Source organism: Suncus etruscus, chromosome 17 (assembly GCF_024139225.1).
Source record: "Suncus etruscus isolate mSunEtr1 chromosome 17, mSunEtr1.pri.cur, whole genome shotgun sequence".
NCBI lineage: Eukaryota > Metazoa > Chordata > Mammalia > Eulipotyphla > Soricidae > Suncus > Suncus etruscus.
The window spans coordinates 19,804,762-19,817,844 of record NC_064864.1 but is presented as its reverse complement, the minus strand read 5'-3'; the positions used below and the strand labels follow the sequence as shown (position 1 = coordinate 19,817,844).

General features: G+C 44.5%; 1 protein-coding gene and 1 non-coding gene across 2 annotated transcripts in view; one reads left to right on the top strand and one right to left on the bottom strand.

The window, feature by feature from the left end:
- The window catches only part of RASGEF1A (RasGEF domain family member 1A), a 485,335-nt gene that overhangs the window by 183,857 nt on the left and 288,395 nt on the right, over positions 1-13,083 (top strand). The window lies entirely within an intron of this gene.
- LOC125995437 (U6 spliceosomal RNA) lies at positions 11,318-11,422 on the bottom strand. The gene has a single exon (XR_007490967.1). It is a non-coding gene; the product is annotated as a U6 spliceosomal RNA (small nuclear RNA).

The following is a 13,083-nucleotide window of genomic DNA, read 5'->3' as shown; positions in this document are numbered from 1 at the left end:
TTTATTTAGTCTTACGGAATAATGACTCTCAAATAATTACTTTCAAATCTAGCTTAGCTGTTAGCCTATGTGCAGTCATCTAAAGGGTTAACATTTCAGGCCCCAGTTGAGAATGCATGAATTGGAACAAGGCCAAAACAGTAAAGAACACCAGTCACTGGGAACTGACCTTGCTAGCTTAAAACCTCAGATAACAAAAGCAACTCAAGAGGGTGAAACTGCCCTGCGTCAGAAAATGCCTTGAACAATTTACCCCCCTTTTTTTTTTTTTTTTTGGTAAATTAGTTTTGTCTAAAAATAGGCCTTGCCAAAAAATTGAGTATAAAAGTATTTCACGGGGCCGAAAAGATAGCATAGAGGTAGGGTATTTGCCTTGCATGCAGAAGGTCGGTGGTTCGAATCCCAGCATCCATAGGGTCCCCCAAGCACGCCAGGAGCGATTTCTGAGTGTAGAGCCAGGAGTAACCCCTGAGCGCTGCTGTGACCCAAACCCCCCTCAAAAAAAGAATATTTCACCTTTTGCTTTGAATAAACAGAACTTGAATTTTGAATAAACAGAGCTTGAACCCAATTTGAGTCTTTGGCCTGCTCCCATCACCGACTCTGCATACACCTTTCAAGGGACCCCAGGAGATTCTTTAATGTCAGGACTATTCAGTTCTTTTTTTGTTGTTGTTTTGAGGCCACACCTGGTGTGAAGCTCCAGCCCCAGGACTATTCAGTTTTTGACAGCTATCCTTATTGCAAGAAAAGTGTATGATGGTTTTTTTGTTTTGTTTTGTTTTTTGTGTATGATGTTTTGTACACAATCAAAAGATGGAGAAGATGGAGTGGAGTGGTGGTGCAAGCAGTAGGGCATTTGCCTTGCATGCTCTAACCTAGGATGGACCGCAGTTTGATCCCTGGGTGTCCCATATGGTCCCCCAAGCCAGGAGCAATTTCTGAGCGCATAGCCAGGAGTAATCCTTGAGCATGACTGGTGTGGCCCAAAAACAAAAAGAAAAGATGAAGAGCCACTCATTTAGTATGTCCATGCATTGTTCAACACTCTTATTTTCTTAATTTTCTTCAGATTCCTGTTCTATACTAAGCAAAACAAAAACACTTTTAGGGGGGCCAGAGAGATAGCACAGAAGACGGACATTTTCCTTGCACAAATCTGATTCAGGACAGACCTGGTTGATCCCGGCTTCCCATATGGTCTCCCAAGCCTGCCAGGAGCGATTTCTTTTTGTTGTTGTTTATTTTTGTTTATTTGTTTGTTTGGTTTGGTTTTTGGGTGACACCCGGCAGTGCTCAGGGGTTACTCCTGGCTCAACACTCAGAAATTGCCCCTGACAGGCTCGGGAGACCATATAGGATGCCAGGATTCAAACCACCATCCTTCTGCATGCAAAACAAATGCTCTACCTCCATGCTATCTCTCCGGCCCCATGCCAGGAGCGATTTCTGAGCACAGAGCCAAGAGTAACCCCTGAGTGCCTCTGGGTGTGACCCAAAAAACAAAACAAACAAACAAAAAACCCCAAAAACCACTTTTAGGTTTTGTTGTGGTGTTGTTGGCTTTGTGTGTGTGTGGTGGGGATGGGTAGTGAATAATCTCACAGCCAGCTCTTCTCAGGACTCACTTCTGACTCTCTGCTCAGCCATCCCTCCCTTTGGGCCTTTAGTCTGTACAACGCTCTCCTCCCTCATTTACTCAATTTACTGTGACTCCTTGGAATATCTGATAACTGCAAGTGGCTATATAGTTCCTGGTTGCTGGGTTAATGAAATGCTGGGATAATTCACCTATGCAAGACTCACGGCAGCACCTTCTTAAATATTGAAATATTGAGGGTCAGTGACTATCTAGTTTCTTTTCTTTTCTTTTTTTTTTTTTTTTTTTTTTTTTTTTTTTTTTTGACTATCTAGTTTCACCAGAGAGGTCAAGGAAGCCAAAACACAGACCACTACATCACTGCCTATCAGTGAACCCTATGACCACTACAGATATTTTCTGCCAATCTATGCAAAAGTTCTTGTCAATAAATTGTTAAGCCAACTGTTGGTGATAAAAACCAGAAAGGCCACTTAGATGTTACTGTCACACTTATTTGAAACTACTTCCATGGCTATTCTACTAAAGCAAATTTTGCAAAATACTGCTTTCTCCAAAACTCAAGGTATTTTCTTTTTTATTGCTCAGTTTTGGTTAATTTGAATTCAGATTGCCATACAATTTTCTGTTTATTTGGGGGGGGTTGGGTCCAAACCATCAATATTCATTTTTAATAAGTTTAAAATGTTTATGGGATGGGCCAGAGAGATAGCACAGTGGTAGGGCATTTGCCTGCCCATAGCTGATCCACACTGTCGGTGGTTCGAATCCTGGCATCCCATATGGTCCCCTGAGCCAGCCAGGAGCGATTTCTGAGTGCAGAGCCAGGAGTAATCCCTGATTGCCGCTAGGTGTGACCCTCCCCAGAAAAATTTATGGGAGGCCGGAGCAGTGGCTCAACGGTAAGGTGTTTGCCTCTCATGCAGCTTACGTATGACAGATCGCAGTTTGATCCCCCAGCGTCCCATATGGTCCCCCAAGCCAGGAACGATTTCTGAGCTCATAGCCAGGGGTAAGCCCTGAGCGTCACTGGGTGTGGCCCAAAATCCAAAAAAAAACTTTAAAATGTTTGAGGATCCCTGGTTTAGAGTGATAATATAGCAGGTAAGGTGCTTGTCTGACATATCAAAACAAGATATGCTGTGCATTTTGCATGCAAGGCAAACGCTTCACCCCTAGCATCTGAGTTTTTTTTTTTGTTTTTGTTTTTCAATCACACCCGGCAGCGCTCAGGTGTTACTCCTGGCTCCACACTCAGAAATCGCTCCTGGCCGGCTCAGGGAACCATATGGGATGCCGGGATTCAAACCAATGACCTGCATGAAAGGCAAACGCCTTACCTCCATGCTATCTCTCCGGCAGCATCTGAGTTTGTTTTGTTTTTTTGTTTTTGTTTTTTTTTTGGTTTTTCGGGCCACATCCTTTTGATGCTCAGGGGTTATTCCTGGCTACGCGCTCAGAAATTGCCCCTGGCTTGGGGGACCATATGGGACGCCAGGAGATCGAGCCGTGGTTCTTTCCTTGGCTAGCGCTTGCAAGACAGACACCTTACCTCTAGCGCCACCTCGCCGCCCCCCCTTTTTAAAAAATGTAGCCTGTGTATAAGTGTACCTAAAAAGTTCAAATTTCTTTTGTTCAAGGCCCAGCATATCTTGTTTTGATATGCCAGATGGGGAAAAGGAAATGCAGCCTAAATGTTCAGGGTGTTTTAAATTATTTTATTTTAGGAGTTTGGGGGCACACCTTGCGGTGTTCAGGGGTTAAACTCATGATCCTGCATGAGGGAGTTATTCCTGGCATTGCTCAGTGGACCTGATGACATGCAATGGGTTGAATCTAGGTTGATCTCGTGTAAGGAAAGTGCCATACCCACTGTGCTATTGCTCCAGCCCCCTAATTTCAGTTTTAGAACCCAAGAGGAGGGATAGAGGGATAGTACAGTGGATAAGGCACTTTTCTTGCACACAGATGACGCAGGTTTCATCATTCCAGCCCGATAGGAATGTCCCCTGAGCACAGAACTAAGAGTAAGCTTAGAGCACTGCTGGGTAGGGCCCACCATATTTAGCCTGAATACCACCAGGTGTCACTCCTCAGCAATAAGCCAGAATTAGCCTCTGAGAAGTGCAGGGTGTGGCCCCCCAAAACTAATAAAATAGTACTTGATAAGAACTGGGGAGAAAGTTCAAAAGTCTGAGTGATGCTTGGCATGTACAGTTATTCCATGCCAAGTTATTACTACCAGTTATTAACCTGGTAACCCCAGCATCATTGAGGAGGCCCCCAAAAGAGACCATTACTGATATTATATAAAATTTTTTTAAAGTAAGACACAAGTTACAAAAGTGCTGGGGTTTGGTTTTTGTTTTTGTTTTTGTTTTTTATCTACACACAAAAATTAATTTGCTCCTTAACTATTTTGGCAGAAGTTTCTGGGTCGTGAAAACTGATTTTTTTTTAATTATGTCTGATAATCTGTTAAATAAGTCACCACTGAACAGAACAGTCCCTCCTCTCTCAACAGTTTTTAAATCTTTCCTCCTTAATAGAAACCTCCGGGGGGCTGGAGAGATAGCATGGAGGTAAGGCGTTTGCCTTTCATGCAGGAGGTCATCGGTTCGAATCCCGGAGTCCCATAGGGTCCCCCGAGCCTGCCAGGAGCGATTTCTGAGCGTGGAGCCAGGTGTAACCCCTGAGCAATGCCGGGTATGACCAAAAAACCAAAAAAACAAATATAGAAAGAATATACCAGGGCCAGAGAGATAGCACAGAGGTAGGGTTACACTGCCTTACACGCATTCCCCAGGACATACCTGGGTTCAATCCCCAGCATCCCATATGGTCCCCCGAGCCTGCCAGGAGTGATTTTTGAGCACAGAGCCAGGAGTAACCCCTGAGCAATGCCTGGTATGGCCCCAAACCAAAATATATTCTATGAGAGGCCAAAAATACTATGAGAGGCCAGAGAGATAGTACAATAGAACAGCAGGTAAGACACTGGCTCTTGGCAGACCTGGGTTCAATATCAGAGTACTTTTTTTTTTGTGGTTTTTGGGTCACACCCGGCAGTGCTCAGGGGTTACTCCTGGCTCCATGCTCAGAAATTGCTCCTGGCAGGCACGGGGGACCATATGGGACGCCGGGATTCGAACCGATGACCTTCTGCATGAAAGGCAAACGCCTTACCTCCATGCTATCTCTCCGGCCCAATATCAGAGTACTTTTGTTGCTCCCATCCCATCAGGGGCAATCCCTGAGCATTGCTGGGTGTAGGCCCAACTCCCTATAAAGTTTTAATTCAAACTTATTTAGAAAAGTATGAGGGAAGAGAACCAGAGAAGTAGATGTTCAAGAGAAAAATACAGTTTTCTCCAGAGTGGAAACATGAGACAAGTAATCCAGGTAGGTTTGTTAAGGGAGAACAGGGACTTGGTTCAAACTCTGCAGTTGCACAGTAATCTTATTGCTACCCTGTGTGTGCAACGTGGTTCCTGGGCCCCAGAACTGAATGAACCTCGGGGCATGCTCAGTTCTGGCCAGAAGTGTGCCAGATCTGGAGAGTTCTTGTACCCCAAAACTCTGGGGCTGCTCCTTCCATGAACCCCAATCAGCAGAGGCCAAACTCAGGATGGACAGAGGCCCCACGTGTGACCCAGGAACCCGAAAGCAACTGTGTCATGAACAGAAGTGAACACGTGGGGGCGCTGTTGGAGTCTCTGCTGGGGCGGGTAGAGGCCGCGTGGAGACCGAATCGCGATGCGCATGCGCCTCCTACGCCCGTCGCTCCTGCGCACTCGGTAGCTTGTCGAGCGTGCCAAGACCACTCCGCTTCCGACCTCTTGGCCGCACAGAACCCGGAAGAGCCTGCTCCAGGACTGCGCATGCATCGGGATGCCCCGCCCAGGTTCCTACGGAGTGTGCGCCAAGGTTTCTGGGGGCGTGGTTTACCCATAGGCCCTCACGGCGAAAGCCCGGCCGGGGAGGCTTTTAAACGCTAAGATCTCGCGAGAGTTTGTTTATTCTCGCGAGTCTTGACGTGGCCTGCGCGGGAGACTAGGCCCCATTAGCTTGGTGTTAGCCATTCGGGAAGTTAAGGAAGTGAGTTTCCAAGTTGTCTCAGCTTTTCTTGCAATAGCAATTGCGGGTGGATTAAAAATGGACAAGCTAAAATAAAAGGCTAAAACAAACAAACAAACAAAAAAAAACAAGAAAAGAAAAAGAATAAAAGGCTTTATCACAAGCCTTTTTTAAAATTGTTTATTTAAAGAAAATATCAAAAAAGAAAAAAAGAAAATATCACATTTTTGACATCACTGATCATAATACATGTGTTTCAGGATGACAGAAAGTTATTCAGAAATAGAGAATTAAAAGATGCAAAAAAAAAAAAAAAAAAGGGGGGGGGGGGCCGGAGAGATAGCATGGAGGTAAGGCGTTTGCCTTTCATGCAGGAGGTCATCGGTTCGAATCCCGGCGTCCCATATGGTCCCCCGTGCCTGCCAGGAGCAATTTCTGAGCCTGGAGCCAGGAATAACCCCTGAGCACTGCCGGGTGTGACCCAAAAACCACAAAAAAAAAAAAAAAAGGGGGGGGGGGGGTGGGAGGGATAGCACAGCGGTGTTTACCTTGCAAGCAGGAGATCCAGGACCTAAGGTGGTTGGTTCGAATCCCGGTGTCTCATATGGTCCCCCGTGCCTGCCAGGAGCGATTTCTGAGCAGACAGCCAGGAGTAACCCCTGAGCACTGCTGGGTGTGGCCCAAAAACCAAAAAAAAAAAAAAAAAAAAGGCAAAAAAGAAGAGAAGAAGGGGAGTATCACAAGCTTTTTAGATGGATTAATAACCTTTAGCGTTTGGCCAAAATGGGCTTTTCAGGTCTTGACTATATGAGGGCATTGTCTGCAAACAATGTAAACATACCCTTGGTCAATATATTTCTTGGCCCTTACTGAAAATATCAAACAAAAGGTGTGTTTGAATAGACAATAGATTTCTCACCTAGGATTAGGGACTGTTACTATTCCCGTATTTGCTTTATCGGAATGTGTATTTATTTGTGATGAAACTTCAGCACAAAGTGTCATCATGTAGCTCCTAAGGTTAAGGACATAATCCTGCAGTTTGGCATGTAGTTCAGTGGCAGAGCACAAGCCTCACATATATGAGATCCGAAGATGAGTCCCCATACCAAAAAAAAAAAGGCATACAACTGCCTAATCATGCTATTATCGTACACATAATAAATTTTAATACATAAATTTTAACAGATTCCGTTTAACCTGATTCAAATTTCAACTATGCCTTAGACTCCGGTTTTGTTATCTGGAAGTTTTTGGGTTTGGAGGCCTCACCCAGCTGCTCTCAGGGGTTACTCCTGTCTGCACTTAGAAATCACTAATGGCAGGCTTGGGGGAATCACATGGGATTCCAGGGATCGAACCCATGTGTGAGGCAAAACTCCCTACCTGCTGTGCTATCATTCCAGTCCCAACTTGGAAGTTTTCTTCAACCAGAATTTTAATTCAGCAAAATCAGTGCTATACAATATCACGTAGCTATGTGAGAAGTATGGCAAGATTCATTTAGTAGATAATTGAGTAATTTTTGTTTTGGAATATTGAATGTATATTCAAGAGAGTTTTAATCAGCAAAAGACTGAGAAATTTAATATTTTTTGGGCATTGGGGCCGGAGCTATGGCGCAGGGTGCCTAGGACAGGCCACGATTTAATCCCCCAGAGTCCCATATGGTCCCAAAAGCCAAGAGTGATTTCTGAGCGCATAGCCAGGAATAAACCCTGAGTGTCACCAAGAGTAGCTAAAAACAAAAAACAAAACAAAACAAAACAAAACACAACCCTTTTCACAGCTTCTCTAGCAGTGCAATAGCACAACACTTAACAAAATTGTACTAAAATCAGGGACTAAAGAGATAGTACAGACAGTAGGGCACTTGCCTTCCATACCACTAATCCAAGTTCAATCCCTACTATCCCATATGGTCAGCAGAACCTGCTAGGAGTGATTCCTTAGTGCAGAACCAGGAGTAAAAACAGTCTTGGATTAAAAGAAAAGAAAAAGTCCCCCACACCCAAAAGTCTTGTATTTCCAGGTAGTATTTTTCAGGTATGTTTTATATCAAGCCTTAACTCAGATCTAGTAAATATCTGAGTTACTTGGTTAGGTAACTAAAAAAAAAAAGGAAAGCTTTACTGTTCTGTAAATTTAGGGAATTGAACTCAAGAGCCTATGAGAAGCAATTGTTTTATATTAAGTTATATCTCTGGCTGCATAGGGGCCACAGTGATGGTACAGCAGGTAAGGGTGCTTGCCTTGCACACAACCAACAGTGTTTGATTCCCTAAGACCCCATATAGTCACCCCAGCCCACTAGGAATAAGCCCTGAGCACTACCAGATATGGCCCCAAACCACCCACACACACACACACACACACAATATGCATGCAATGGGGACCACATACACAGTGAGTAAGGCCTTGTATGTAGCTAATCCAGGATTAATCAATCTCCAATATCACATAGGATCCCTCAAGAACAGCCAGGAGAGACCCCTGAGCACAGCCAGGTTTGACCTAAATAACAAAAGAGAAATATATTGTGTCAGACCACTACTACTACAGAAGATAGGACACTTGCCTTGCATGATCAATCTGGGTTCATATGGCATTCCATATGGTCCCATGTGATCCCCTGGGCACCGCCAGGAGTGATTACAAGCAGAATGCAGAGCCAGGAGTGGCCCAAAAGCCAAAAAGAAAAAGAGAATTGCATTGTTTCTAATTTTGTGTGATAACATACAACTTTCAAACATGTATTCTCATTTTAGATTTGTAAAATTTAAATTCCCATAAAATATATTATATTTGACAGGCAGTCCTTTGCATAGCTTGAACACACACATTTCAATCATCATAGTTTAATTAAATCATACCAGCCAAACAATAATCTGATTCATATTTTTTTTTGTTGTTTTTTTTTTTGTTTTTGTTTTTGTTTTTGGGCCACACCCGGCATTGCTCAGGATTACTCCTGGCTGTCTGCTCAGAAATAGCTCCTGGCAGGCACGGGGGACCCTATGGGACACCGGGATTCGAACCAACCACCTTTGGTCCTGGATTGGCTGCTTGCAAGGCAAACGCCGCTGTGCTATCTCTCCAGGCCCCTGATTCATATTTTAATTATTTTATTTTCATTCTACAAACTAAGTTAATATTGGATAAGCATCACAATTCAGTGAGCAGTCCCATCAGTTCTTTCTTTTTTTTTCCCCGTCAGTTCTTTCAAAGTCTCTTGGTGATTGGTGACTGTAAATCTGTTATCCCATGGTTGTAGGAGTGTGGTGTCTTTGTCTCACAAACTCTTGTGGTTACCAAGAATGACAAAGTTCCTGGCACATAATAGCTCCCTCCAGACCTCGGCATAGCCAGACAAATTATATCATGGTTTCCTACAGCCTAGGACCATGTTCCCTAGGTTACACCAGCATAGTGCCAAGGAAAAACTCATTTCTGCTAAGATATTATGTATTTCACCATTAACTTTGAAGTCTCTCTCAGGATCTGAAAACTGTCCTCTTCAAATAATCATTAGAAAAACTAGGTTAGGGCCGGGCGGTGGCGCTGGAGGTAAGGTGCCTGCCTTGCCTGCGCTAGCCTAGGACGGACCGCGGTTCGATCCCCCGGCATCCCATATGGTCCCCCAAGAAGCCAGGAGCAACTTCTGAGCGCATAGCCAGGAGTAACCCCTGAGCGTCACAGGGTGTGGCCCAAAAACCAAAAAAAAAAAAAAAAAAAAAAAAAAAAAAAAAAAGAAAAAGAAAAACTAGGTTAAAAAAAAAAAAAAGAAAAACTAGGTTGTTTTTCTTTTTTTTTGGGGGGGGGTAGTTTGGGCCACTCCCAGCGGTGCTCAGCGGTCACTCCTGGCTATCTGCTCAGAAACCGCTCCTGGCAGGGGATTCGAACCAACCACCTTAGGTTCTGGATCGGCTGCTTGCAAGGCAAACGCCGCTGTGCTATCTCTCTGGGCCCTAGGTTATTTTTCTATTGTGATATACTCACAGGTGCTCAGGGCTGACTCTTGACTTTGTACTCAGGAATTCTTTCTGGTTATGTTCAAGGGACTGTATGAGATACCTGGGATAGAACCCAGATTAGTGTGTCTCTCTCTCTCTCTCTCTCTCTCTCTCTCTCTCTCTCTCTCTCTCTCTCTCTCTCTCTCTCTCTCTCTCTCTCTCTCTCTCCTCTTCTCTTCTCTTTCCTCTCTCTTTTTCTCTACTCTTCTTCTCTCCTCTCTCTTTTTCTCTTCTCTCTCTTCTCTCCTTTCTCTCCCCTCTCTCCTCTGTCTCTCCCCTCTTTCTTCTCCTCTCCTTTCCTCTCGTCTCTCTTCCCCTCTCCTCTCTTTTCTCTCTCTCCTCTCTCTCTCTCTCAAAGGCAGCTGCTACTGAACAAAATGTTTTCACTGCTTTAACTAATGCCACGCTATATTTATCTTTCACATACCCTGAAGATAAAATGTCAACTTCCCTTGAGACCAAAGCAATATCACAGCGGATAGGGCGTTTGCCTTGTACACAGCCAACCTAGGTTTGATCCTGGGTTTGTTCCGGCATCCCATATGGTGCTCCTAGCCTGCCAGGAGTGATTTTAGAGCTCTGAGACAGGAGTAACCCATGGGCCGCTGGGTGTGGCCCAACTCCCCCCCCACACACACACACACATACCACACATACACAATGTAGACTTCCCATGAGATGGGTTATCATATCATGAAGCTTACTAGAGACAAGGATATTTCTGGGTTTTGTTTTTTTTTTTTGTTTTGTTTTTGTTTTTTTAATTTTGGGTCACACCTGGCAGCGCTCATGGGTTACTCCTGGCTCTACGCTCAGAAATCACTCCTGGCAAGCTCGGGGGACCATATGAGATGCCGGGATTCAAACCACGGTCCTTCTGTATGCAAGGCAGATGCCCTACCTTCATGCTATTTCTCTGGCCCCAACAGAGATATTTCTAAAGTTGGTTGATGGGCCGGAGTGATAGCACAGAGATAGGGTGTTTGCCTTGCACGCAGACAACCCAAGAGGGACCCCGGTTCGATCCCCAGCATCTCATATGGTCCCCCAAGTCTGCCAGGAGTGATCTCTGAGTGTAGAGCCAGCAGTAACCCCTGAGCGCCGCTGGTTGTGGCCCAAAAACCAAAATAAATAAAGCTGGTTGAGTTTAGATCAGAGTTTAGATTTTCCTTTCAAATGTAGTGATCTGGGAGCCAGAGAGATAGTATAGCTGGAAGCTGGCATTTGCTTTGCATTTGACTGACCATGGTTTATTCCATCAGGAATAAAATCCAAGTCATCCCATATACACCAATCTCTCTACCTTACAGCTATATAATTTCTCTGGTCCCCAGATCAATACATTTGGGTTTATTTTTTTTGGGGGGGTGCACCCGGCAGAGCTCAGGGATTACTCCTGGCTCTGTGCTCAGAAATCACCTCTGGCAGGTTCTGGGGACCATATGGGATGCCAGGATTGGAACCACCATCCTTCTGTGTGCAAGGCAAATGCCCTACCACCGTGCTACCTCTCCAGCTCCCCAGACCAATACATTTGAAAGAAAATCTAAACTCTAATCTAGATATGTTTAAAATTTGGCCTCTATGTATATAAGTATACAAGATACTACCATTTCTGTTGTTGCATTTAAGTATGGAATGCTTCACAAATGTGTGTAATCCTTGAGCAGGGACCATGCTAATCTTCTCTGAATTATTTCAATTTTAGGAGATGCGCTACCAAAATGAGCACTAAACCCTAGGTTTTTAGTCATACTTTAGAAAGTATAGATCATTTAATAGACCCACTGCTTTCTCAGTTGCCTATTCTTTATCTCTTACCTGCAACTGTTGTTGGTTTCATAATGTCCATAGATTTATTTTTCCTAAGCTTCCTCACTGAGATTTTAAACATCTTTTGGGGGGACCTAAGTGATAATACAAGTTAGTCTTTTACACGTAAAACAAACTGCTTGATTCATTAAGCTTTAGACCATTTCACATAGCTAACCCCTGTTCGGATCACTACCATACTTGGTCCACTGATCACTGCCTGGTGTGATCCCTGAGCACAGAGCCAGGAGTCAGCCTGACCACAGCCAAACGAAATATGGTTTTAAAAACACAGTTGAATTTCTCTGTAGAGGGGAGATAGCTCAAAGTACTAAACTTTGCTTTGTAGGTATGTGGGCAGCCTGAGTTTGACCCCAGACACTGCATGCGTAGTCTCCTGAGCAATGTCTCTGGAGGAAAAAAAAAAAACATTTTAATTGCTCCCCAAGCAGAAGATAGATATTTCCCATTGAGACTGTTTGCAAACACCTTGAGGTAGTAAGGTGACTATGATGATCCTTTCAGAGCACAGATCCATGAGTAGCTCCTAGGAACCTTCCTGATATGTCTCAAACACCACCCTACCTAACCCCAATACCAAAAAAAGTAAAAAAAAAAAAAAAAAGAGAAAGAAAAACAAAAACAGGGGGCCGGGCGGTGGCGCTAAAGGTAAGGTGCCTGCCTTACCTGCGCTAGCTTTGGACGGACCGCGGTTTGATCCCCCGGTGTCCCATATGGTCCCCCAAGCCAGGAGCAACTTCTGAGCGCATAGCCAGGAGTAACCCCTGAGCGTCTCACCGGGTGTGGCCCAAAAACCAAAACAAACAAACAAACAAACAAACAGGGAAAGTGTTGCCTTCTTAAGCTAAGGTAGCCTAATTCTTTTTGTTTGTTTGTTTTGGGTCACACCCAGCAACACTCAGGAATTACTCCTGGTTCTAACGCTCTTGGCAGGCTCTGGGGACCATATGGGATGCCGGGATTTGAACCTCCGACCTTCTGCATGCAAAGCAAATGCCCTATCTCCATGCTATCTCTTCGTCCCCTCTTTTTTTTTTTATACTTTTTTTTGTTGTTGTTTTTTGGGCCACACCCGGTGATGCTCAGGGGTTACTCCTGGCTATGTGCTCAGAAATCGCTCCTGGCTTGGGGGACCATATGGGATGCCAGGGGGTCAAACTGCAGTCTATCTTAGTTCAGCACATGTAAGGCAAATGTCCCACCGCTGTGCCATCACTCTGGCCCCAAGGTAGTGTAAATTATAAGGAATAATACAAATCTCCAAACGCACACTGAATGGGATGCTTTGTACATTAGTACAAAAACACAAAATTAGGAGGCCCACAAAATTATTCCTTGAAATGCTAGTATCTCAAATTGCCTTGGCTTGGGCTGGAGTGGTGGCGCAGTGGTAGGGTATTTGCCTTGCATACTGCTGACCTAGGAAGGATCGAGGCTCGATCCCCCGGGGTCCCATATGGTCCCCCACGCCAGGAGTGATTTCTGAGGGCTTAGCCAGGAGAAACCACTGCATATCACCAATGTGGCCCCAAAAACAAAAAAATGAAATTGCCTTGCTAA